General features: G+C 34.6%; 2 protein-coding genes across 5 annotated transcripts in view; one reads left to right on the forward strand and one right to left on the reverse strand.

Annotated features, from left to right (window-relative positions):
* Positions 1-27,290, forward strand: part of LOC143915452 (uncharacterized) — a 668,062-nt gene that overhangs the window by 183,813 nt on the left and 456,959 nt on the right. The gene's annotated exons all lie outside the window — the stretch shown is intronic.
* krz (beta-arrestin protein kurtz) overlaps positions 1-27,290 on the reverse strand; it is an 89,676-nt gene that overhangs the window by 52,237 nt on the left and 10,149 nt on the right. The window contains exon 1 of one of the 4 annotated variants that reach the window (XM_077436210.1): positions 11,730-11,984. The exons of the other annotated variants lie outside the window; for them this stretch is intronic. The gene's annotated coding sequence lies outside the window, so the exon portion shown is untranslated. Of the gene's footprint in view, positions 1-11,729; positions 11,985-27,290 lie in introns of those variants that run through there. 4 annotated transcript variants of the gene reach the window in all.

Here is a 27,290-nt window from a genome sequence, read left to right on the forward strand (position 1 = left end):
TGTGACACGTTCCAATTTGCACGGCTTTGTCGCCCGTTGCAAGGGGCATCAAGCTCCTGAACCAAATTTTATGTTAAGTTGCATTTGTTTAATCTAAAATATGGTGATTTAGTTGAGGGATTATTTAATTTGAAATCATAAAAGTGTTTGTTTTTATATATATTGATTTATTTATTTTTAATTTTATTTATCACGTTTTGTTTTGTTTAACCATAGTGATGACTTGGAGCTATCATATATGTACATAATGTCACCATGGTAAAACAGTAAAAATAAATAAATACGTATTATATTTCGTTTGTTGGTTTGGAGCATTTCTAGATCTCTTATCTTTTGGATCAGCCTACCTATATAGTATACGTGAGTTAAATTTAATCTATATAGGTTTTTATGTAAATCTTCAAGTTTTGTTGAGAGTTGAGCAGAAACGGTATTAATAGTTGAAAATAGAAAAAAAAACACTGGTAAAATCTACAGGACGCTAAATTAGCACATTTCATGACATCTTTCTTATATGTATATTCATTTGATCGAACTCCACTTACTTCAACGACTTTTTAAATCTTGGTTTCCAATGATATAAAGAAACTATTTTAAATCTCTTTAAAAGAGCTAAAATGAATACGCGATCACTTTAGGTGTTCCTTTCTGAATTTTAAGCAGCACTTCGAAGCATGCGAGATTGAAACATATCGAAGGTATTAACATCGATTGATAAACATTCTGCAATAAAGATAACAAAGCATATTACACGTGCTGAGAGACAGGTTTGAAATATAAATGGATTTAACGACCGGTAGGTAGTCTCAAAACGTAAATATTGGGGAATCGGGCGAAATTAACAAACTTAAATTATATACCTAAGTGCCGAATGGGCCCCACGACAAATTGCCGATTCGCACGGCAAGCTGCGAAACTTTTCACCGTTAATAACGATCGAGAAGAAAAACAAAATTTAATAATAAGCACAGTTGTGACGCTGTACAATATAAATACAAATAGGGATTAGATTAATAATAAACGGAGGAGGAAAACCCGGGGAAAATTGCAACTGGCTTAAATTTATCGCTGCTCAAACCCGGCCCGTAATATGAAAGTCATAAATCACGAATGGTGTAAATAAATCTGTACCGTTTTCATTTGTGTGTTTTTTATTATTATTTTTTGACGTAGAAAGGCAAAAAAGCCTTACGACGACGACGTGAACATTTCCATTATTTGAGGAAAACTGCCATTTTGGCGAAAATGTGCTAACGGTTCAAAGGTTGCGCTCGTTGGCACTTGAGAATGTCCATAAAATGACATACGGCACACACATGACGAGATTCCCAAACTGTGGATCGTGCAAAGCATCTTTTCTTTAAACATTCAACGGAATGTTCAGTAGTAAAGCAATGCCACTTCACTTTTACAGTAGTAGTGGAATTTTTCGAACGAGACACTACAGTTGAGGAGTGCTTCTACATGTTATGTAAAAATAACGGGAAGGTATCGAAAGAAGAGCACGTGGGTGAGAAGCGTGACTGAGGTGTCTGTAGCGGAACGAAAGAATAAGCTGAAGCAGCAGTTCCACGAATATGCAAAACTATTGATTTTTCTACAAAAAGGGGCCCAAGATTTTAAAAAATTCTTCAAGGATAAGAAAAAAGCAGATAAAGTAAATCGTATATGAGAAAGTATAAAAGCTTTATATTAAGTTTATATGAAAGTAAATGAGAGTTAAAAAAATAACTTTTACCACTGGTGGTGGTATACCGCAGAGAGGCGTTAGAAAGCGGCGTTTGGATAGCTAGTTGTCATCGCTTAAATCTGACCCAAGATTCCAATGTAATTTTTAATTAGTTCGTTAATGACTAAACTCCTCTAGCATCATATCAGAGACGTTAGTTTACTTCAATGTTATTTAGCCCCTTATGTAAGTAAAATATCAAAGCGATCTACAGAGTGTAATGGTACAAAATTAGATCACAAATTTTTAACGGCCAAAATTTAAAGGAAATAACCGAATGAAGCTAATAAAAAGCTAGTAAAAAAGTTGGGAATCACTTCTTATCCGGGGGAAATCTGACATACGAAATTCTCAAATAGTTGATGCACAAACCTCGATGGCTGTGGATGTATGTAATGTAAAGTTGGCTATTAACGTAGATTTGTATTTAGACAAATCGGCAGACACGTTTTTAACAATTTGTTTATTATATGTAGCTTTTCCTTAGCAACTTAAATCAACATAATGTTTCGAATGATTCTAGTTGTGAAGTTGATGATCTTTCAAGACTCTAAATATTGGTATTAAATAATGGACCGGACATTATAATCAAAATATTTTTTTAACGAACTTACGAACCTTTTTAAATTGTACTTATGTATGTTATTTTTGTCACTATGATTCTATAATCGCATTCGAGTGTACAAGATGCATCTCTGGTAGAGTCTAACTCTTTTTACGACAAAAAAGCCACAGACCGTATAAACACTTGTCTACAGATGAATGTCAAAACAAAAAAGTTTATTTTTGTTGACGCAACCTTTAAAAATTAATCATGCAACATTCCACGAGAAATGCTTAGCTCAAACGGCAACCTTTGTTTGTTTTGATCAAAAAAAAAAAAACGTGTGCGTTGTTTTTCCATGAGATCAAAGTCAACAAAACACGAGGGCGGGTAGGTCTATATGTTGTTTTGCTATGCTTTCTTTACGAAATTATGGGAAATAGCAAACGAGAATCATTTTATATAGGCAAATAAAATAAATCGCGAGATGAGATAAAAATTACGTTTAAATATTTTGATGACTGAAAGTTTCAGTCGAAAAAGACAACGAAAAACTGGGAAAATTTTATAAACGAAACAATCTCAATTACCCAACACGTAGAGCGAAATTGCAAACATGTACGCATAAGCGACAAAGAGAAAAACGTACTTGTACGGAAAAGTCTGCAACAAGGGAACGCTTATTTTTCTTTTAACCCTTTGAAGTCCTACAATGTAATTAAACTCAAAGGGCTGACCACGTGTTACCTCAGACCATTCAACGACAGGAACTCACGTTGTTTTGCACACTTGTCTCACGTTTTGAAACGCTTCGTGGATAACGTGCGCCGTGTGGAAAAAAATGTAAAAAAGCGGATGTAAAATCTTGTCTATGTATCAAAGAACGTCCGTGGCAATTAATTATACGTCAACTCGAAAGAACGATGAAATATTATATTGGATGGATCGTGAGGCATCTCATTTGGGAATGAAAATTAGTCTGAAAGTATGGCTAATGGACCAACAGTGAGCGCATAAAGCAGGTGAGCCGAAATAGTACGAGCAAATACATACATGTAGTTCTAGATTATGTTTTAAATATTTAAGGAATGTGAGGCCTGTGAATTATAAGGTCCATGAACAGAGCGATTTGTTTAACAATTTATCTTATTCATGTGGCAAATTATGTAGTAGGTATAGGTTTTAATATGTATAATGATAATTTCCTCAATTTGTCCACCATAGAGAACATTATGGGTAATATTTAAGGTTTTGAATATAAGCAACACATAATAGCTTTTAGTATTTGTTTTACTATTAATATTTTGACGATAATTGCACAAGCTATCTACATATTTTCTGACCAAATCAAGTTAATTTACTGACCGAATAAATACAGGTGTTTAATAAATACATCGCTCAACTTTGGTAGACATTTATTTACCAATGAAAGAATTTCCGTCAAATGCAATAATATGAAATAATAAATCGGATGTGAGGTGAATGCACAGTAGAAGTGAAACTTTCTAGTCGAAAATGAAACGCAAATAAATGTAACCCGGATAGAATCGCACAGGAAAAGTAAGAAAACAGGTACAATAAATCCAAAACTAGTCCATTATTTAATAATATTTTGAGTACACGATAGACCTGTGTATCGCGTATGGAGGAAGTCCACGATCGATAAGTTGCACAACTAGTTGGAAGATGAATTGGGCCATTATGTTTTCTAGGTTAAAAGGGGAGAAAAGAGAGGGGCGAGGGGAAAGCGTATGAAATGGCTTTATATTATATAATATGAAATAAAATTTGTTATCCGTGTATGTAGAATGTGTTATATTAGGAATACGTGTGTGGAAGTGTGTGTCTAAGGAGCAGGCAGATCCAGCTTGTGACGAGACGTCAACAAAAGCTGCTTGTTATTCGGAGAGGGCAGCAACAATATGCTAATCCTCTCCTTCCCTTTCCATTCGGAGTGGAACTTCGTCAAGGTGTTTACGGTCCAGAGGGATTTGAACTTAATGTATAAATGAAGATGGCGAATTCGGAATTAATTTCAAATTCAAACTTTATCGTGTGCACTCCGAGTAATTTTATCATCTCCAATGAAAGCACTCGCTCTGCAGAAGTAATAAAAATTTATATTCTGTATCACTCCATGTATGTATGTATGTATGTGTGAGTGAATACTTCAAAGATGCGTCTTTTTTGGGTCAACGATTGATTCAATGTAAGTTTGTTGCATATTTGCAAAATTGATCTGATTTGAGCCGAACTCCTAGACCGGCCCTGGGTATCCCATTTGTTAAAAAACACCAAGTTCCGTTTGTTAAAAAAACATTGGTAGTAAATCGTTGTTTCAATTTTCAATATCAATTTGAAGAAATTAGATAAATTCAATCTGTGATATGCTAGAAATTTAATGGATTAAGCTTTTGTTTCAACATAGAATAGATTGACTTGGAAGAATCTGGTTGTAGCATTGGGCCTCCACTACTCAATATTAGATAATATGATTAAAGAAGGATTCGCCATAACCTGTCGCCTTTTAGAATTGAAAACAATGAATAGATTATGCTTCCATTCTGAGCAATTATATAATCCGAGAAAAACAAGTGGATAACAGGACAAACAAGCAGATAAACATGTTACGGGAGGAAAATTCAGCAGGGATTCTATTATGCACAGTTGTACACTTGTCGCGTAACCTAGCATGTTTGCCCTTTAAATCTATCGTACAATGTACATAAACGAGAGTAAATTCAACGCGAGCAAAAGGAAAAGCACTTTCTCAACATTGCAAAGGTGAAAAGTCCCGATGACTTTTCATTCTGCGTGTACAAAGCTTTACGTTTCAGCCGAGATGAGTAGTAGGCACTGTAACACGTCGCAATAACACTGTGTACGTGTCAAAAAAATAATTTATAATACATAATTAATCATTTTCAATGTTACCGCAGTACACGCGGCAAGTCCAAATTATTTTATGCAAAAACATGGAAAAAAGACTCGTTATTTTCCTGGGAAATATAATTTTTTGCTGTCGCGTGGTTCCTGGAAAATTTTGAGATGACAGTGCAATCCGGAGACGACGCGACACACGCACCTCCACGAAAATTATCACATTTAAAAAAAAATGTGTTGTGTATAAAATATTAAAGAGCAGATTAAGCACTTGGGAGAATTAGTTCAATGGCGGTCGACTCCCACGGTCGAGAGGAGGGTTCCCAATGCGATCTATCAATTAACGGGTTCCATTATCGCAATCAAACGATTGCGACAGTCAGGGGTTTCGAAGTGACGAAAAATAAATGAAAAACAATATTGCAGAGAGAGAGACGGCTTAATTTGATGGCGATGCAACAAATTGCATCCGTCCATATTGGGTAAATAAACGCGAGCTCGTATCCATATTGGGTATTCAGAACGAGTCTCATTACCTTCGCCGAGAGACAAGGTTGGTCGAAATTAATTCTGTAGCTTCATTCTAAAAGGGACAATGTCAAATTCGGACGAATGTGCTTTCTACTGCCTTTTTTGTTCAATGTAATATACTACATATATAAACGGAAGGGATGTTATGTGTGTTATACATTTTTTATTACATAGATATATACCAGGAAGGCTTGACAGGAAGACCCCAATGCGCTTTCCTGAACAATAAATTACAAACAATGCAGCGTTTTCATTACAAAAATCACTGTATTTAGAGAAGCTGAAGAACACGAAATTAACAATTAATTAATTAATCCATTGAGACATCTATGGATTTTTAGACTTGTACATAATTTTTTACAACTTGTACATACAATAATACAGAAGATTTGTGACAGCAGGTAGGATAATTTTTTGCCAATTTTAACGAACCGATTCAACAATGGTCAGATAAAATTGCCAAATTCTGATAAGAAAGATCAACTTGGACTCACAAACATCCAAATCTAACCAGCAGTATATTAAAGATTAGCCGGGGATCGAACCCAATAATCTCTTCGTGCTAAACATAAACGCAACCACTGAGCTATACTGCTGGCTAATACATACCGGTCTCCCTCGCGGGACCGAAAGTAAAACGCCCGAAAACGCAAATATCGGAAGGCAAAGATCGGAAATCGAAAGATCTTAAGTCGAAAGATAAAAAAAAGGGTGCATGGTAAACGGTACTATGTACATACGTATATATATAATATAAATGAGTGGTATGCGGTGAAATTATTTATCTTTTTGTCATACAGCCTTGTTAATGTGCGCGCGCAGGATACGGGAGGAAAAGCCTGTTTGTACGCGGACGGCTAGGCAAGCGTACGGGGGTGGAATGAGGGTGCAGTGTGGGGGGTGGAGTGAGCCGAAAGAGCAATGCATGCTGAAACTGATAGCGACAATAGCCTCGGGTGTGGTTTATATATCAATTCCTTTCCAAAATCACTAGTTGAAATATGAACGGACACAATACTAGTAGTATATTATATAAAATCATGATGGATTTATTACAATGAGTACGAAATTGATAGCGTAAGCAGACATCGATAAGTATTATAAATAAACATTTTCAGCAATCAATAGACATTACGTGAAAATACAAGTATTTGACGATTGTTACACACGGACACACGTGCTGCGTGCGTATTCTTAGAATCTTTTTCTATTTTCAGATTCGATGAAATCATGTGCCGCAAAAAATGCGTTACTACAATGACCGAAATGATCGGTCAATGTTAAAACACCACTCTAATTACCGATACCATTAAATTTCACATTCAATCCGAAATCTACGAAAACAAGAGTTCAGAATTCCGAATACGTATTTAGACCATTTCGAAAACATCGAAAGACACTTAACTTTCGATAAAAATACGGAGCATATTCATCAAAGCGATGTACCCGAGAGTGGATGTACCCGTTTTGTATGAGATAAACACCGGAAATAGATGAAAATTACGTATGGATAATCAAATTTCAATTTAGTATTCATTTTCCGGTTAATAACGATATCGGCTGAAATTCCAATGAAGATAACATTTACATGTCATTAGACATCATTATTCAATACCCTTTGCTTCCGATTTTTGAAAATCAGCATACGTATAATTAACACTCTTTTCGATTACAACTTAAATAAATTTATATATGTATTTGAATTTTAGCCCAAGCACATCTGGTTCGATTTTCGATCGTTCAACAAAAAAAAATCACGCTTTTAATTTGCCAGAGCGGAGACTAACCAAACTTTACCAAGTTACAACTATTTTTGTTGGTTTTCTCCCGTTTATTAGATACAAGTGTTTTAGCCGGCTTCGCTCAGTATTTGTAATGTAAACCGCTTAAATGTGGCCAATCTACATATACATTAGATGGGCGTTTAAAAAAATGCGCAATTTTTATTTTTTGGACTTTTCCGGTCTTTAACTCAAAATCTAGTAATGCTGTACTAAAAATGAGTCAATGAGTTGTTTTTTGTGATTATGATTGTGATTTTATTCATTTAAAATAATTAAATATCTAGCGCATTCAAAAAGTCAAAAATAAATTATTTTTTGTCACATTTTATCCCGCCTTAGTATATATTTATTTGGATAGTTTTATATTTCACTACATTTATAAGGATTAGTTTTCTATCTCATTTTTTTTTTGTCAACACGTACGTAGTTCGAACGGTAAGTTATTTAAAATAAAATTTTAAGTAAACGGTAATATTTTTTTGCTCGGTGTTATTAATTTAATATTATGTATGGCAGATAGTATAAAAAATATTTTCGTAAGCATTATCAAAAACATGACGTATGTATACACACATACATACATAGCATATTAAATGAAACAAAATAGTATCAATTGAAACTGTCAAGGCCACGTTTGTCTTACATAAGCACACTCTTCGATACAAATCGCTTTATTTAAAAAAAATAATTAAAACGACGATCAGATACTACTTTCAAAGCTTTGACTGCCTTCTTTGAAAATACAGAAATGTAAAAATTCTCTAAGGAGATAGCGAAAGATCGACAACTCGTTAAAATTTCGAGTGAAAAGGTTTGAGAAACAGACTTTAAGAGATCGCCTCACAGCATTATTGCGATACAAAAAATTTAATTAAAAATAGTAAAATTCAGATAAAAACAATCTAAACCACAAAATCTTCATTACTTCAAGCGCGGGGTCGCACAATTTAATAAAGAGATTAACTGCGGTTTAAACGTAACACACTTTATTATAAATTACACGACACGTTCGCTCGTAATTTACAACAAAGTCAAATGGACGTTGAAAAAACGTCACATTCATAATATGTATAATAAATCAAACGCTTCAGGCTAATGACAATTTATAGTGATTCGATTCACAAGTGACGTTGGATCAATTCAACCGGATGTGGGCTTCAGAATCAGACCAAGTACATACTTACAGATGAGAAAAAAAAAGAATCCGAATAGAACCATCCGATTATACTCTTGTAAAGATGGGTATTTGTAGACGCGAAGAACAGCCCGCACATTGTAGAATAGATACGTCTATAAATACTCGACGTGTATGGGATGCTTTGTGTTTGAGGTCGTTAAAATGTAGAAACACGGTTTGAGAATTTTACGCGTGCGATGACTCCGGTTAAAATTACAAGAAAATTGGGTATTAATTGGATCAATGGTTTACGTTTATTTTAACCGTGGTTACACTGTTTGTTTACTTTCCAATTTCTGTACGATAGAATTAAAACAAAAACAGTATCCGTTTAATATTACATTTCAAAGAAATACATACATTTCAAAATAAATACCATGCGAAAACACCCAATAAGTTATACAGTTTTACAGATAATGAATATCTTTATCAAAAAAAAAAAAAAAATTGGAACTCGATAAAACTTTATTACTGTTAATGAATAACACTTTCATATTGCAAGTACTGAATGTTGTTTAATTGATATGGTATCCAAGCACTCAGATACCACTTATCCAACGTAAGTAGCTTTTATTGACTCTCGTTGAGGATACAACCGTAAACAGCTTTTTGAAAGAAGGGAGGGGGGTCAATTCATTTTTTTATAGAATACTAGATAGGCAATTCTGAATTATTCCCGGCATTGCTCGAGCATTTTTATATGAGAGTTCTTCGATCCCGGGCTCCAACCCCTCCCAAATCCTGCCAACGGGCTATGTATATAGCACCAAATTTGGTGACCCTAATTTGATAGCTATGGATTCGTATAGCGGACAAGTATTTTTATATGCATATACAAATAAATATGTTTAAATTGTTTTACTACTTATGTATATTTGTAATACTTGTACATATACTTTAATTATACAAAAACAAATTGCAGCTAAAATAAAGGGCTGTGGAGTCGGAAGGACTCGTACTCCGATTAAGCATTTAAATCACATATATTTATTTTTAATTAATAATATATGTAAATATTGAAAAAACTAGCAAATGTATAGGGGTTCATATTTGTATACCTGGACTATCTAGATTATCTTAAGATTATATAAAGATTTACTAGATAATTATGACTATTTATATACCTGAACATGTTTTTACTAATTTGAAATTATCAACTTTTTTCACGACTGCTAGAAATAAAATAGCCATCACAAATTATTCATATTGTACAAGAAATTTTTAAATAAATTCATTTGACTAAAGATCGGTTATAATACTTTGTCATTGGGTAATTTAAAATAAAAAAGAAGCAAATTTTGCATAGATAATACTGTAAATAACGTGGTGAATCTGTTAAGCCTTGCGGCCGGCACTCACTTTGAATAATGATGATAAAACGGAGTATTACGACCTGTGAAGGTTGACATATAATAATATTGGATAGATGTATCAAATAGTCATATTATTATACATATAAGGTTTAATAAAAATGGGCTTAAGGTTTTAGTACAAATATCAAACTTTTTTAATAAAATGTATAAACTTATCACAAAATATCTTATAATAAATAATAATATTTCAAAAATACGTTAAAAATTCATATCAAATTAGCCGAATTTATAAAAAAAGTTAAATTGACATACTGTTTTAAAACTGATTTTTAAATTTCTATCCTGTTTAATATAATTTTGTAGTGCTTTTCGTAATATATGCTTCTTGGAAATTTCTCGTTAAAATAAGGTATTTTCTAAATAATGTATTATATTTTCGATAGTCCCGTATGTACGCCTATGAAAAAGTAGTGACTTTAAGAATTTATTATGTACAGCGCGGAAAACAAATTAAAAAACAGCGTTCTAACGACGCACGTAAATAGCAAAATAATAAATTATAACGTTAGTTAACGGCAAGCCTCCGTACAATAATTAACCCTTATAACCCTGATTCAGTTAACATTTTCATTCCCCGAAGGCATATAATACTGGAGCGTATAACGAGATACTACATATTCGTACACTACATACTCGCGTAGATTGCAAATGAGAATTTCAAACGCTAATAAAGTTTTTAACCCTTAGGCGTCCTAATTGCGGCCTGAATAATATATTGAAAAAAGCGTGGCGATAAGGAAATGAGGAAAAATAATGGAAAAATTTAACCGAAAAGTGGCTCGTTTTTGTATTAGTATTCCGAAGTTGAATTTAACAAAAAAAAGTAAACCTGTCCGAAATCGCTGAAGTTTTAACGGGCTTAAGTCGTTTCAGAGAGAAAAAATAAAATAACGAAAAGATAAATTCGTCGAAAAAATAAATTAGAAAATACGATAAGAAATAACAACAAAGGAAAATCGTCGATTTAGCGTTGCCTAATTGACCTAGTACGCATAAGTATGTTTTGACATTTGCAAATTTCAAAAACATTGCAAAATCATACGTATACAATTTGATAATAATGAACACAATTATACTGCTGCTGCTTTTATCATTTACATACATATATGTATATAATAAGTTAGCTTTTACATTTAACAGAAAATAATTTTCATCGAATTACATAGTCAAAAGTTATTTTATTTATTGCTATTTTTAATGAATTTTAATCAAACTGAATGAACACAATTTAATTCAGATGATGATTTATGTCATTTTACCTGATTAAATATGTGAAATTTGATATTAACGTCATCTCAAACAATCTCGGCTACATTTGGATATACTAGACAAATTTTCAGAAAAAAATATGTATTGAAATAAAATCAAGGTACCCAAATAGGTTTATAATAATAAGAAATAATATGGTTGGGCCTGTCTCTCTTAATAACACGGAGCAACAAAATAAAATACCCGAGCGGAGACAGAAAATCCGCGATTTTTACAGTTTTTTGGCTTTTGAAAAATCAATATCATATACGAATTCAGTGGGTCAAACTTAGTAAAGATTGGTTAGTCTCCGCTCTGGTAACTCAAAAACGTGATGTTTTGTTGCTCAGTGTAATCGAGAGAAAGAAATTCGATTACATATACGTTTTATTTATTTTTTTCTAATTTCTTAAAAAAAATTTGCAATCTTCAATGAACAAATGATTTTCACAAAACTTACATACGTAGACCGGAATGCAGCATTGTTGTGCACAATCGGAAGCCTTGGATCGAATAAGACAATTAAAAAAAATCTCCACACGAATTTAAAACGATGATATCACAAGACGTGAGAAATTCGTAACGTATTGTTAAATCGAAATTCCGTGAAAATCACTCGACGCGAATTCTAATTACTACGTATTATCTCAATTATTCAATCCGGTCGATAAACATTTGAAGCACACGCAGAATCCGTCGCGACCACTTGACGAATGGAGAGAGAAAAACATGTAGGGCGATCAAAAAGTTCACGAAAAGCTAATCGTAAACAGAATATATCAATCAATTGAGGCGACCGTAAACATTTTTAAACTTGTTTTATTACATACTAGTGTTGCGCCCGTTGATTTAAACGGGTGACTTCGGACAGGAATTGATACACGAATTAAAATAAAGTTATATGTTACTAGTGGTTTTACCCGGCTTCGCTCGGTATTTGTAATATAAACCGCTTAAACATGACTAAACTAATAGTAAACATTTTATTTCATTTGATTTCTTTGATTAGTTATATTTTATATAAATTTATTTGAATACTCATGTTTTTTTTTATTAAATTGACTTTCACGAACAAACAAACATATATACAGACATATATGTCTCTTTCGATATTATATGTATACCAGAATCCGGCGCCCCCCCCCCCCCCCCCCAGCGCGAAGGCACCTTCACCATCGGCGCCGTCGCCGCCCGGAGCCTTCGCCCCCGGGGACTTCGAATCCTTTGAATCGAAAAAATCGAATAATTTGTTCTATGACGTCACGGATTTATGACCCAACGAATTACTGTACTGATCGACAACAGCATTACAGAAATACCTACGAAAAAAATCTTTTGAATCGAGCTCAACCCAGGGTTCTTACGGTGGTGAGCATTAACGCAACCACCAAGCTATACTGCTCGCATATCATCAAGGCTGTCACAAATGTTTATGCAATTTTAAATTAGACGATTTTTCAGTTCAAATGTATAAATATTCCAATCGAGTCACCATTACTCAAAGATTCCGGTAGCTTTATTGCAACTGCTATCAACACGTGTTACAGATAAAGCATTTCAGTGACGTGAATCACGTTAACGTGATGCACACTCGGGATTTCGATGACAATAATTGACACAAATGTCAACGTGAGTGGGGCTTTTACTTTTGTATTTCCTTGGTCGCATTGTATGCATGTATTTCTGGGCGCGCCTCGTGTCTTACCTTAAATGAATTTCACTTTTGTTTAATGTAGGGTGTTTTCATGTACGATGACATTGGCCATCAGTATAAGTCGTGGTTGCGTTAATGCTAACCACCGAGAGGTTCCCGGGTTCAAGCCCAGGGTTGACCTCGATTGAAGGAAATGTATTCGGAGTATTTCTGGCCAGACTTGGATATTTATGACTCCAAGTCGATCGTTTCTTACCAGAATTGGTCCATTTATCTGATTTCATTGTTGAAACGGTTTCTCATCAAATTGGCAAAAACTATTCTACCTACAATTTGTCACCACTATTTAAATATGTACAATTAAAATGTACAAGATTGATATCATAGATGTCACTCAGGGGCAACCTGCAATGGCATTAAGGTAATAAGTGAAAGTAAGAAGAAGTTAGTAAAAAATTATACATAAAATAAAAATATACATATTTGGTTGTTTGGCCGTTATGCAAATTTACAGTTTTCAATTTGCAATCACCAATCTAGCTAAGAACATACATTCATACTATAACATTTTGTATAAAATTTGCTTATTACACTTTTTACATCCGAGCAACGCCTAGTAATTTGGCGCACGAGTTTGTCAATTTGTCTGATTTCATTGTTGAAACGGTTCCTCATCAAATTTGCATATGATTCCAAATTTACTATTTGAATATGATTCCAAATTTACTATTTTAATATGATTCCAAATTTATATTCTTAAATTTTCAAGTTTAATTCCATAACCTCTAAGTGTCACTCAAAGGTAATGGCATCATAATAAAATATAAATTTAATTAAAAATAAATAAATAAAATACAGTACGGAACAGAACACACATGTGTGTATGTTAATAGATAGTGCGCTTATCTTGATTTGCTACCTCATTATATAAAATTTCCAGGAAATTTTAAATCTCTCCCACACCAGATATCAACAACAACAACACAAAAACATTTGAGTCGATTTGCGAAAACATGAGCGTCGCAAAACACGATTGGCAATCAAGCCTAGGCGCCTTTCCTCAATAAGTATCGAAAATATTAGCATTTTTCCTTTGATCCCTGCACCCGCGCTGTCGTTTTGCTTTAATCGCATGAGATGAGAGCGACACGGGGTTGGACTTTGTATTTTGGGGGAATATGGGGGTGGTTGTTACCTACGCCAATCGGCCAAGCCGATACGAATGGGCTGGCTCTCTCTTTCCACCTCCATCTCGCAATAATTTACATAATTTTACACCCACGGAGACGCTCCTATCTCCAATCCCTGGTGTTTTACAAGGGAATTATAATTAACATCGGCGCTACGTTGTCATAAGTCGACTGTTTAATTTGTATATCCTAATTTTCGTAATATTATATTAGGCACACATCTTCGGCTAGATCGTATGTGAAGTGTGAAGGTCTTTATTCTCTAACGGAATAATGTATATACCGTCAAATACACGCAGATTTTGTAGAGTACCTAATATGGCGTTGTATTATATGTATGTATATTGAGGTCTATACAAAATTATAATTACACATAAAATAATGCATGTACTTATTACGATGTATAATATTATACATCGTTGTATAGAGCAATGAAAATTAATAATTAAATTAGTTGGCTTATTGGCGTGAATTTTTGCTTCAATATTGTGTGAAAAATCTATTAAATTCTGTACTATCGTGAATGACCGTAATAAACGAAACATCGTTAATTCCAATGATGTTCACAAAAAAATATATAGAGAAATATATGTATATATATATATATATATATATTTTTTACAAAACAGTAAATTTGGTTGTAAACAGTAAAGCTGGAATTTTAAGGATGAGAATGTCTCAAAAATGATTTTTTCAAGCGTAGAAATATAATAATTCTTAAACAGGACAAGCGAGCGACACACGAATACCGAAGGCGCATCGAAACGGCATAGGCCAAGCGGAAGTTGTCGAGCTTTCCAAAATCAACAAACTAAAGGTGCATACGCTCACAGTGGTACGCGGCACGTGTTTTTTTTAATAGCTTTCCACGTGCAAAAAACCGCTAGCACGCCTGAACTATGATATGGCATTGCAAACCAAAACTCACCCCCTAGTGTTTTCGGTGATATTTCATCCTTGTATTGAGTGTCACTAACGGTGATTCCCATATTTGAAGAAATCTAAGAGAAATTTTTATTAAAAATTAATAAATTATATTAGTCCTCAGTTACCGGCTTCGATCCCGTGGGTTGAGCTCGATTTAAAATAATTTATTTCGAGTATTTCTGTAATGCTGCTGGTCAGACTTGGACATTTGTGACTCCCAAGTCGATCTTTTCCTATCAGAGTTAGGCAATTAATTTAATTTGATTGTTGAAAAGGATGCTTATAAAATTGGCGAGAACCATTTCACCCACCATGTCACCACTGTTAGAATATGATTAAAACAACCAATTGCATCATGGAAATATATAAAATTGGGTCCATCAGCTATACCACCTTTCCCAAATACTAAAAAAAATAGTAAAATGACTTTAAAATACGCCTAGCACAGCTGGAGTGTACCTCGGGGTGCAGTGCCGTACTTTTAAGTGTGTTCTTACCATAAGGCGTTTAGTTTCACATTAGAATTTTTCTCTTCGGTAAAAAAGTTCAAACTTTAATTAAAAACATACTTATTTAAACACTTTATTCGAATGTTGCAACTTGACTACGAATATGCATTTTTCTGGTATGCAAATAATTATTATGGAACACACATTTCAATGAATTTACTACTACACTATGCGACAAAAGCTCAATAAGGATTCCATTGTCAAAAAATTTATTTATTTTTGTACACATACTGAATAGAATATGTTTTTTACATGTTTGGCATATTAATTCTTTGGTATGGACAAACGGATAAATGTAAAATGTATGGTTGTGCAAACAAATTTGATTTATTCGTATTTGCAATCATAAATGTAAATACGCGCATCCATAAATATACATATACGAGTTTGGTTTCATATAAAGTGAAAAATTTACGACAAAATTTGCGGTTTTGAATTCACCGTGTGCAAATTTTGCAGATTGAAACATGTTTTATCAGTTAGTTATTTGTGAATGCCACACACCGTGGATGTTTGTGTCAACAAACGATTTGAAGTTAGCGATCTAATCATGTTCCAAAACCTGCCTGTATCGCTACAACTTCAATGGTGTCGTATATCAAAAAATATATGTATAGCAAATTTTTTTTTGTCTACAATTGAATTCCGTTTAAAATTTTTCATTCCGGTTAAACGCCCCGGCTCTAATTGACCGGCCAGATTCAAATAAATAAATAAAAAATCCGAAAACAACAACCGAGCAATTTTCCCAATGAACGCGGATCAACACAATATGCAAAATAATACGACGAAGAGGGAGAAGAAAGAAGAAGACATAAAAAAACAGGGTTCCCGGGGAAATATTTGGGTATAATGGCGATCCGTCGTCCGTGGGAACCGCACGGTCGTATTCCCCATGTTTTCTCACAGAGCGAGATAAATTCCCACGGGAAAGGGGCGGTTGCCAGGCAGCGGGGAGAGGAGTATTACCTGCCGCCCCCGACAACTGTTGCTCGGCGCGGCCCTGGAACGAGAACACACCCCGTCGATACGACAAAGCGTATGGAAAACAATACTAGCAAGGGTATATTACAGCAAAACAACACACACCCGTGGAAAATTTAACACACACACACACACACACACAACGTACACGCGATAACGACCCGGCAAATATTTGCACAATATCAGATATATACAAAAAAAAAAAACTGAAATTCAGTATGCCTACAATTCTAGACTAAACAACAAGCGCGAATATTATTATTATTATATCAATGATAAGAAAAACTCAAATAAAAATGTACAAGGCAACAACATCGAGGATGAAACACAATATGTCGACACCTTTAAAGTAGGTTTCCTAAAGATTTAAAGACAAAATGTTGGCGTGAAAAAATCGCTTTGCTACGTTGTTCATACTTGTGAGAAACTTCGAAATTTTAATATTGTCGCTTCCCATACAAATACGATCGACTGTGTACGTATTTACATTACACGCTACCGAAGTGAAACTTATTTACAAAAAACCTACATTAGGTATTGAGGTAATATAAGTAGTCACCTCAGCACCTCAATTCAGCTCAACGGCGTAGAGCAGTAGGGGTGCAACGTTTCGTAACATGTTCAGCGGCATAAATTCAATTCAGTCTACAGTGGATGAGGAAATTTTCACTTTAAAGTATCCAATACGTTTGAGACCGCACACGGTAGAAATCAAACTTCCGAGTAAATACGAAAAGGGTTATTAATTTGTAAATTAGCGTACGTTGACGAGAGCACGCAATTTTCGATACCACTACGATAATACTCTTAAGACAGGCCTATCCAATCTTCTTTGCTCCATTCCTCTTTTCAGCATTGTTCAGATTATAAACCTCCCTCCCCCCTTTTTTAATTAATTTAAACATTTTACACCAATATTTTTACTTTATCTATGTACGTAGTAACGATAGATGAAGTTTTGAGATCATGCGAAAATTCGAAGTCGAGATTTTGATTGATTTCGAACTCAGAATTGATCACTGATCACATACGCACTGTGTGTGTGTGTGTGTGTGTCTGTTTATTTTTTAAACATCGTTAGTCCTATCGAACTGAGACATACAAGAAACTTGAAAAATTTTAAATTGACCGAAAATGGTACCTCCCCTTATAGTGTCCTCTTTTTTTAAGTTCTGGAATTCAATTATCTCCCAAACCACTAACCAAATGAGACTAAATCTCGAGTTGGAATTTTCGCCTGATCACAAAACTTCATCTATTGTACCTATACATACCTACATACATAGATAAAGTAAAAATATAAATAAAACTTCCTAGCACAATTTTCACCGTTGAGAGCACAGGATTTGATATTTTTCCCAATTTTGGCTTTGCTATCTCTAGTGCTACAACATAAGAAGCTTCAATAATGCTCCGATTTTTTTCTTGAAACCACACATTGAATCCAGCTTAAGAAAATAATCCAAGAAATTTAGCAATTCATCACCTGGAAATCTAAGCTCCCCCCCCCCCCTGGGGGAATTTCTCATCGATTGGGAGCCCCTGATCCAAGACGATTTATTAATATTGTTAATAACATTTATTAAGAATTGCCAAAATAGATTTCCTCAACACCACACAATGCCCAACCGTGTTCTCACATATTTTTAATATGTGCACACATACAAAGCATATTCAAACAATACCCAAAATCGATACACGAGATGAAATAACATACATACCATTGAATATATGCAGCACATCACAAGGCTAACACTGTAATTAACCTCGTCTATACCCGGCTTTAAAATGATAGATATCGAACCAGTGAATTAACCCGTCAAATATGACAGGAATGGTCGGTCGTACATATTGTACACGTTCCTATAGTGCAAAAAATATATCCCCTACTACATACATGGACGAGCACAAAATTTATATCACTTGTTAATTCATAAAATGGCGAACATTTTACACTACACTTTGTCGTGAGAATCACATTTAACCTATTGATTCGATCGAACCGATTGAAGATAGCATTCATATGAAATGGGACACTTATCTGATGTGCACATGTGTCTTGGAAAATTACCATTCGAACGGTTATGAATATGATAGCGTACTTACGACATTTCAGAACCGTTTCTCTTCGTTCGAATCCATTTTTCACCGCCGTTACAATATTAAAATTTTACACGGTAACTACACACGCGCTAGTTAAACATGGCTAAGGTTAAAGATAACGACTTGCGTCACTCTTATCCCCGACTGTGTGTAAATAATATATCGCAACCATACAGATAGGCACATCAAAAGCAAACGAAAATCAACCAATAAATAACGAATGCGTTTACAAAAGCATTGCACGTTTTAACAGGCCTAAGCCTATAAATCTCCGATTAATAATGAGTCCATAAATGCGAACATCCATATATACATACATATGTACATTAGGGCTACCAAGACGGCTTAAACCGAAACCGAAAAACAGGCTTTTTGACCATCTTTCAAAAAACCGAAAACCGGCGAGAGCAATGCGGGCAACGTTTGTCTTCGCCGTCTTGTATGTCTAATAATTGAGTGAAAAAATTTTACCACTGTTTAATTGACTTGTAAAGGGGCGGTAGAAAGCCGCGCTTGGATAGCTAGCTGTCATCGCTTCGATTTGACCCTTGATTCCAATGTAATTTATAATGAGTTCGTTGATGCCTAAACTCCTCTAGCATCATGTCGGAGACATTATCTTATACAATGTTAGCTAGCCCCCTATATAAGTAAAATATCAAAGCGATCTACATAGTGGAAGTGGTTCAAAATCAGAGCACAAATTTTCGACGGGCAGGAATTTCATGGAAATAATTAATAAGAGTGAAGCCAATAAAAAGCTTGTAAAAAAGGAAAGTTTGCCTTGCTATCAAACTAATTTGAGCAGTTAAAGCCAAATAGTAATCAAATATTATTTAATTTGCAATTACAATTTATTAAATAAATGTATTATATATTTGTACGCAAAATTTGAATTTAAGCAGAGCTGGGTGATAATTTAAATAATAATACATAAATAAACGATCTTCAGACGAAGGAGTATAGATGAAATGGAAAATGAAGTTTTCGTTAGAAATTTATTTGCGCATGCGCACAATACTACTCACGAACGTAAGCAAAAATGAATTGATGTCAGTTAAGAGGGCTGTACACCCGAAACCTTAATTTTGTTACCGTTCCTTTCTTCGATATATATTTATTTATTTTAAACAGACCATTGTGGCATAACAGGAATTCCAAAATATATATATTGAGTGTATGTATATATTGAGTGAATGCGACAATATATATCAATATATATATTGAGTGAATGCGACAGTTGCGCTTCGACCAGATAAAACGTATTTTAAAATGATTAAATTGAGGTTTCGTATTCTACTATTTTCTCCTCCAAAACTGGACCAATTTTTAAAAAAATGTCATCATCGGTATGAGAAAGATACTTTCTGTGCATCTATCAGCGTATTTTATTTAAATCCATCGTTAAATAAGCACGCTGGACTCGTTTCGTGGGTGTAAAAAAGAGCCGATTTTATAGATGTTTGGCGGCTCCAAGCTCATATAAAAAATAATTAATCAAAAAAATAAAACGATAGATGCACCCCAATGGTGGATATCCATAGCATATTAAAAAATAATTTATCTAGTGCCATAATTGAGGAAGGTAGAAGTATAGTACGTTTGTATGGACAAGGCGCTGCTGTCCAGCCCTCTTAATGCTGTCCACGGTTGCGATTATACGTATATGGAATTAATTTTAAATCTATAATAAATTATATAAAAATGTAAACGTAGAGAACGTTTGCATTGGGAACAATCTACATATTTAGGATGATAAAATAGAGCTCGGACGCCATTATTGAGAAGCGTGACGTCACGCGGTTAGTCCCAAGTACTACTCGGGTAGCGTCAGTAGCAAAGTTCGCTGATAAATATTTGAGAAGCACATCAAACGTACATTTGCCGACGTAACTTTTCACAATCGGTCGCAATAAAGAGAGAGATACAAATTAAGGTAAAAGGGGAGAAGGGCGGGTGATAAAGGAAATGGAGAGGAGGTCTCCAAAGTGTCCGCAAGGATAACGAGGGTTCACAGTCTAAATTGTTGTAACGTACCTGACTGTACAATTTAGTTAACGGATAAATTAAGGAATGAATGAGAAATTAATACTTTTTATCGCGTTTTCCGAACGGTGACCGTTTCAACAAAAGTGAGAATTCCTTTTTGTTGAGTTTTTTTTCGTTTTTGCAACTACAGGCCATTTTCTGACATTGAAGAAGGAATTGAAAGAGTGAAATAAAAACCATTGCATATCTTGTTTCCAGTGAGTGCTAAAAGGTTATTCTTCAACCATACTCGATTTCACCCCAACATTTACAGAATTATAACCAGCAGCATAACCCGGTGGTTACGTTAATGTTAACCATGGAGATCTAGCCCTGTGTTGTCCTCGATGGAAAATAATTTATTCGGAAGTATTTCTATAGTAGAATTTTACTACTGGTCAGACTTGGATATTTGTGACTCCAAGGCAAACGTTTCCTATCAGATTTTGTCAATTTATCAGATTTTCTCATAAAATTGGCAAAAACCATCATCCCTATGTCTTCACTATTTGAATATGATTTCAAAAATTTTAAAATCATAAATTTATATACATATGTATAAGTTAAAAACCCACAGGTGTCACTTAGGGCAACTCAAATGGCACCATAGTAAACAATTTCTCAGACCAAAAACAAAATTGAAACGTTTTTTTTTTTTTTTATAAAAGAAAATTTTAAAATTCTATAAATAAATAGAAAATAAAAAATAATACGTTGTAAGCTTATTTTATTTTAATACACAGCCCTCCCCCTCTGTATTTAATCATCCACTTCCAGGAGTTGTCAAGTAAACGAGAAGTACAAGTGACACTTCAACGGAAATGTGTCAAGAATCGATGAGTCGCAATCAACAAATTGAAAAAGTAGGAGTTAACTTTTTAGGACTTAACTGAATTTTACACAAAAACGTTTAAATTTTGCACAGGGCTGCGATAAACCCTCGCTGAATGTAAAATACGAGAAAGTTCTATTAACTGTTTGTATTGAGCATCGAATTGCAATCCAATGTAAAAGCCAACGCGGATGCCAACAAATGTTGAATTCTATAACTTATTAAACAAAAATAATAAAATAAAAATCAGGTATGTACATGTGTATATAACCGGATACTCACTTGCGAGTTGTAACTGTAGCCGAGTCGATAGAGTGTGGACGCCTCATTTATTTGGTTCGCGAGCGCGACACGAGCCTTCAAGATGAAATCGTAGCAATCTGTCAGTTTTTCAGTTTTTGCGACAAATCAAAGGAGGCTCGCAGTTGGCTCGTCGGCGTTGTTTGAAGCGGCGAGCCCTCCGCGAGCCTCCAAAGCATTTTAAAATGGCAAATGTCACAATAGCGGACTGAACATCTCGCTTGGGAACGAAAGCTGTGGAAACGGGGGCTTGCGCCATCGGCTCGTGTTGATGAGAACGTCACGAGCTCATCAAATGTGTGGTACTGTATCCAGCCCGGTTTAAGACAGAGAGAGAGAGAGGAGACTACACACAATAGACGTGAAGCTTCCGAGTTAAAAATGAAACGAAAAACTGTGGCTGCGAGTTGACGTGACACCAACACGAACATTTTGTTGCCACTAAAGATCTGAACGCACTAGGCGACAGTGCGCTGCAGCGACGCAGCACAGCACATCAGAGTTGGTGCAAGAGGACTCTGACGCGCAGTGTCGCCAGTCTAAGCTTTAAGGCCTGAACCCACTAGGCGGAACTGCACTGCAGTTCCGATTTTTCTAGCTTGATTGTTGTCAAGTATCCAATAAATCGGTATCCTCCCCCTCAGTCTCTCGCACATTTGAGTTATCGGCATGTCGAAATTTTGAATATTATAAATGGTACTACATAATGTATTTCTCTCAAATTTGCTGTGTATCCATTTTTTTTTTTGTCCATTGATGTCTCTATTGTATTCTATGTACAAAAATAATGTAACCATATGTGTCGCTTTGGGGTAATTCCAGTTATGGCACATGTGATGCATAATATGTATGTATGTAATAAAAAAACTAATAAATTCATAGATTACTATATAAATTGGAATTGTAATTTTGTAATTTAATTAAATTGTAATTTTTAATTTCGTGTTATCTAGGTTCTGTTAAATAGATTAGCACTATGGATGACGTTGTAATTTATATGATTATATTTCAATATGAAATGAAACATTTCTAATACTACGCTTAGTTGAGCAATTTATAGCAGACAATCTTTTCTGCAGTTCCGCCTATTAAGGTCTGACCGCACTAGGCAGCACTGCACTGCAGCGACGCAGCGCGGCCAATTATTATCAAAGTTGCCTTTTGCACCAACTCTGCTGTGCTGCGCTGCGTCACTTCTTTACATCAAGATCTAAGTTCGAACTTCAATTGTATGTTTATTTTATCAAAAATTAAGAACACCAGCAAAGCTCAGCCCTGCCTACGAGTGGTCAAAACCCACATCGCAATTCCAAGCACATAAATTACAAAGTAGTATGTAGTAACCAAACAAAAAAGTTTGGCGCGAATTACAACGCTCGGAGTGAATAGTTTTCTCAGCCTCTCGTCTATTTGCGGACAACCCGTAAAATAAATATTAATGTACGAGCGGTTCAACAAGTTGCATTTGGAGCACGTACGCGCGAAACATTCGAGCACACACGTTTTCCGGATAAAATCCTGAAAATTCGCGATCCGGCACGTACTCGACGACTGGCCCGTTAATTGCACAACCAAAACCAACCCCGTTGGACAAACATTGCGCAACAATTAATTCGGCCGATGGCGTAACATCATTAGAATCGCGGAATCGAGGACGGGGTTGCGGATTAGAGCGCCGACGAAAATCCGGAACGACCGGTTCGAGGGGATTTATCTCTGAAATGTGCTGAAAAGCGGACCTGATACAAAGAGAGCCGCCTAGTGTACACACTCGACAGTGTCTTTTGTTGTATATAATGTGTATACTTTGCCGATGTCGAAATTAACCGGCATTGTTCTGGCGAATCGGTTATCTCGCAATAAGCGGATGTAATCGGATCGATGATGGCTTCGAGTGCTGGACTAATGGACGGAATTCGTCTTCAGTAATCGAGCTATGTAAAATAAAAGCTTCGATCGAGATACTTCATTAGAGTACCGTGCCGGTTTAAGAGTTAAAAAAATACACGTCTTTTTACCACTTCTTCATGATTAAATTATGAAGTGTTTGGGAAGCTAGCTGTCCCGCTTCCATCTGATTTTTAATGATTTGGTTAATGATTAAACCCCTTTAGCTTCATGTTGAAGACATTACTTTACTTCAATGTTAGCTAACCCCCCGTATATCGGTAAGATATCAAAGCGACCTGAATAGTGGAAGTGGTTCAAAATTTTTGATCAGTGCCATCTTTTTGGTGCAAAAAAATTGGATGTGCGATTTGCTGTACAATTAATTGTAGAGATTAATGCTCATAGGTTTTGTCTACTGAGTATTTACTTACATATAGGTATATACATATATACATGTAAGAAGAAAGTAGATATGAACACAAAATAGGAAAGATTTTGTCACACAGAAGGTGATTTTTCTTCCGATTAGTTGTAAAAATTATTAAAATGATTAACGCTCTTGGACTTTATTCGGTAGGAAAAGTTATCAGTACTGAAGAAAGCTACATATGTACAGTATAAATAATTACTTGTACAACTTATTACGATATTATCGTCCGTATTGCGTCTTTTAAGCATCCAAGCTATCATTAAATAACTGATCAGAAGTTTTAACTGTATTACGGCTTATTATTTCATCAATGGTTAATCTTTTATATTAATCTGTTTTGAAAAGAATTTGAAAGAATTTTTTTTCCCACAAAAGATTGGCTGATATAAATTGCTCAACTAAGCATAGTATTAGAAATGTTTCATTTCATAATGAAATATAATCATATAAATTACAACGACTTCAGTTTAATATTTTTAACAAAGCCTTGATAACACGAAATCAAAAATTACAATGAAATTAAAATACAAAATTACAATTCCAATTTATATAATATATGAATTTATTTATTTTTTTACTACACACATAAATGCATCACTTTTGCCATAACAGGAATTACCCCAAGACGACACATGGTTAGATAATTTTTGTACATGAAAACTAGCAACATTTAGAATATAATTTCGAGACATCTATGGACAATAAAAAAAAAATGGATACACAGCTAATTTGAGAGAAATATATTATGTAGTATCATTAATAATATTCAAAAAATTCGACATGCTAATAACTCGAATTTGTGAGAAATTGAGGGGGAGGATACCAATCAAGCTAGAATAATCTAGATATATCTAAATTCTAACAGGAGGCGGTAGATCCGTGTTTTTTTAATAGCCACAAGACCTCACCAGCAGCATATTTGGCTGGGACTTGAACCCACAACCTCACTAGTGGTATGCAATAGCTCTACCAGTACACTATGCTGTTACAGAATTTCAACCCAAGCAGAGCTGGATGTTTTTTGCTAGTTCGTAATGAAAATAAACTAGTCAAATTAAAATGACAAACGAGTAACATAATTTGTAAAAATAATACGTAATCGCTAATTCATTCCGCAATAATATAAAAAAGTAGACCAAAGTCAATGAAATAAAATAAAACACTGATAATAAGCATGGTGTGCGTGGAGATCATTAGTGAACTTTAATGTCGCGATAAAAAAGCAATATTGCGCTAGTGTTTAATAAATAAGTGGCAAATAAGTTTTAATTCTAAGTTCAAGGCCGAAATGATTTTTTTTATTCAAAATCTAATAATAATTAAAATAAACGGTGCGGCGCCTCTGCTCGGCATTATAATATGCCAAAGCAATATTATAATTTTTGTAATAAGAAGAGGGGAAAAGTCGGCATTTTCCCCTCTTCGCTTTTCCGTTTTCTTCTTTTTTTTACATTCTCATTTCAAACATCAGCATCAATTTCGGAGCAATATCGCGGCAAACACGATTTATTTATTAGATCGGCCTGCGTGAGGTCGACGACTACATTAATGCAAAATTGCGATTTTTCCATTTCATTCATTACAGCAATATTGAAATGTCCCCTACAAAACCAATATTTGTTTATTGGTTTTGTAGGGGACGAAACTTGTTTATTTCCCCTACGAAACTTGTTTATTTTTAAACAAAATTAACGTGTGGACGTTTTCATTGGACGTCCTATAAGCGCGACCAATCGTTTACAAGCAAAAATGATGGATTGTTTTACACACTGTTCAATAAAAAAATGGTATGTACATATATACGCATATACTTGTGTGTATGTATTTATTATACGGTAGTTGTTGTTCATACCTAATAACCGGTTAATGGAATCAACCGGTATGATGATTAAAATGTCGAAGATGAAGCCCTGAATTGTACCGTTTCACTGTTCAGTGGAGTGGAGAGCATAATGTGAGTTTTTAATATTAATTTAATTTGAAATACAATATGTATACAGTAAAACTCGGTCATTCTGATATTAAATTCCCGCGTATAATCAGCTACGAATTATATCTACCACCGATTTTTTTCTTTTCAACCATTATATGAATGTATGTATATATGATATACAATACATTACTGATTGAAATGGCAATGGGCGAGTCACGTAGCTAGAAGAACGGAGGATAGATGAACGAAAGAAGTGCACGAATGGTACCCGAGAGGATGTAAAAGGGTGCGCGGAAAGCCACAGGGGATATGAGTGGATGTAATTGGAAAAATGTTTGAGATGAGATGGATGAGGGTTGCCCAAAACAGAGAAGAATGAAAGTGTGTTGGAGAGGCTTTCATCCAGCAGCGGATGGCGAATGGCTGTAAACGATGATGACATGAACATATTTAATGCACAAATAATCAATAATGCATTAAATAAAATTATTTGCATTTTTAAAAAATTCATTTAATATGTTTCAAACGAGTAAGATTTTTTTTAACAAGAGTATTTGAAAAAAAAAACACGAAAGGAGTTCAGAGGAATTAAAAAAAACCTATATACATACATACATACAAGTGGCGTGGCGTGCCGTGGAAATCTCCCTATTTTTGTCGCACAGCTTTACTTGTGCGCGAGCAGGATATAAGGGGACTAGATGACGTCATACCGAGTCCCCTTGTATCCTGATCGCGCATACGTAAGTAAGGCTTTGCAATAAAAAACATAGATATCCACGGCACGCCACTGATACATATGTACATACATATATAACATACATATATATGTAGGTACCTCCCTTGAAATAATCATGTTAAAATTTAAAAGTCCAAGATAAATATTCAAACAAATATTAATATTCAGTCATTGCTGGACCGTTTTTGAAGTTAAAACTTCTTTGGGGGCGATTAATCGGAAAACGGTTACGGAAATAGTGAAACGAAACGTACCTGTTAATCATTTCCACTTTTTCAAAAATTTCACGTCTAGCGTGCGTACTCTCACCTGATTTTTTTTTCATTTTGTATATAATATGTACGTTAAACAAGTAAATATCGTCATATATAATGTTATATAAGTGACTATAAAATAATTTTAAAATGAGAATTGAATAATGAGTTACTTTTTTTATCGGTGGGTTTCAAATTTATGTAATTTCAGACTTTAAAATATAAAAAAATCTTGCTGAATATATTCT

Source organism: Arctopsyche grandis, chromosome 8 (assembly GCF_051622035.1).
Source record: "Arctopsyche grandis isolate Sample6627 chromosome 8, ASM5162203v2, whole genome shotgun sequence".
Lineage (NCBI taxonomy): Eukaryota > Metazoa > Arthropoda > Insecta > Trichoptera > Hydropsychidae > Arctopsyche > Arctopsyche grandis.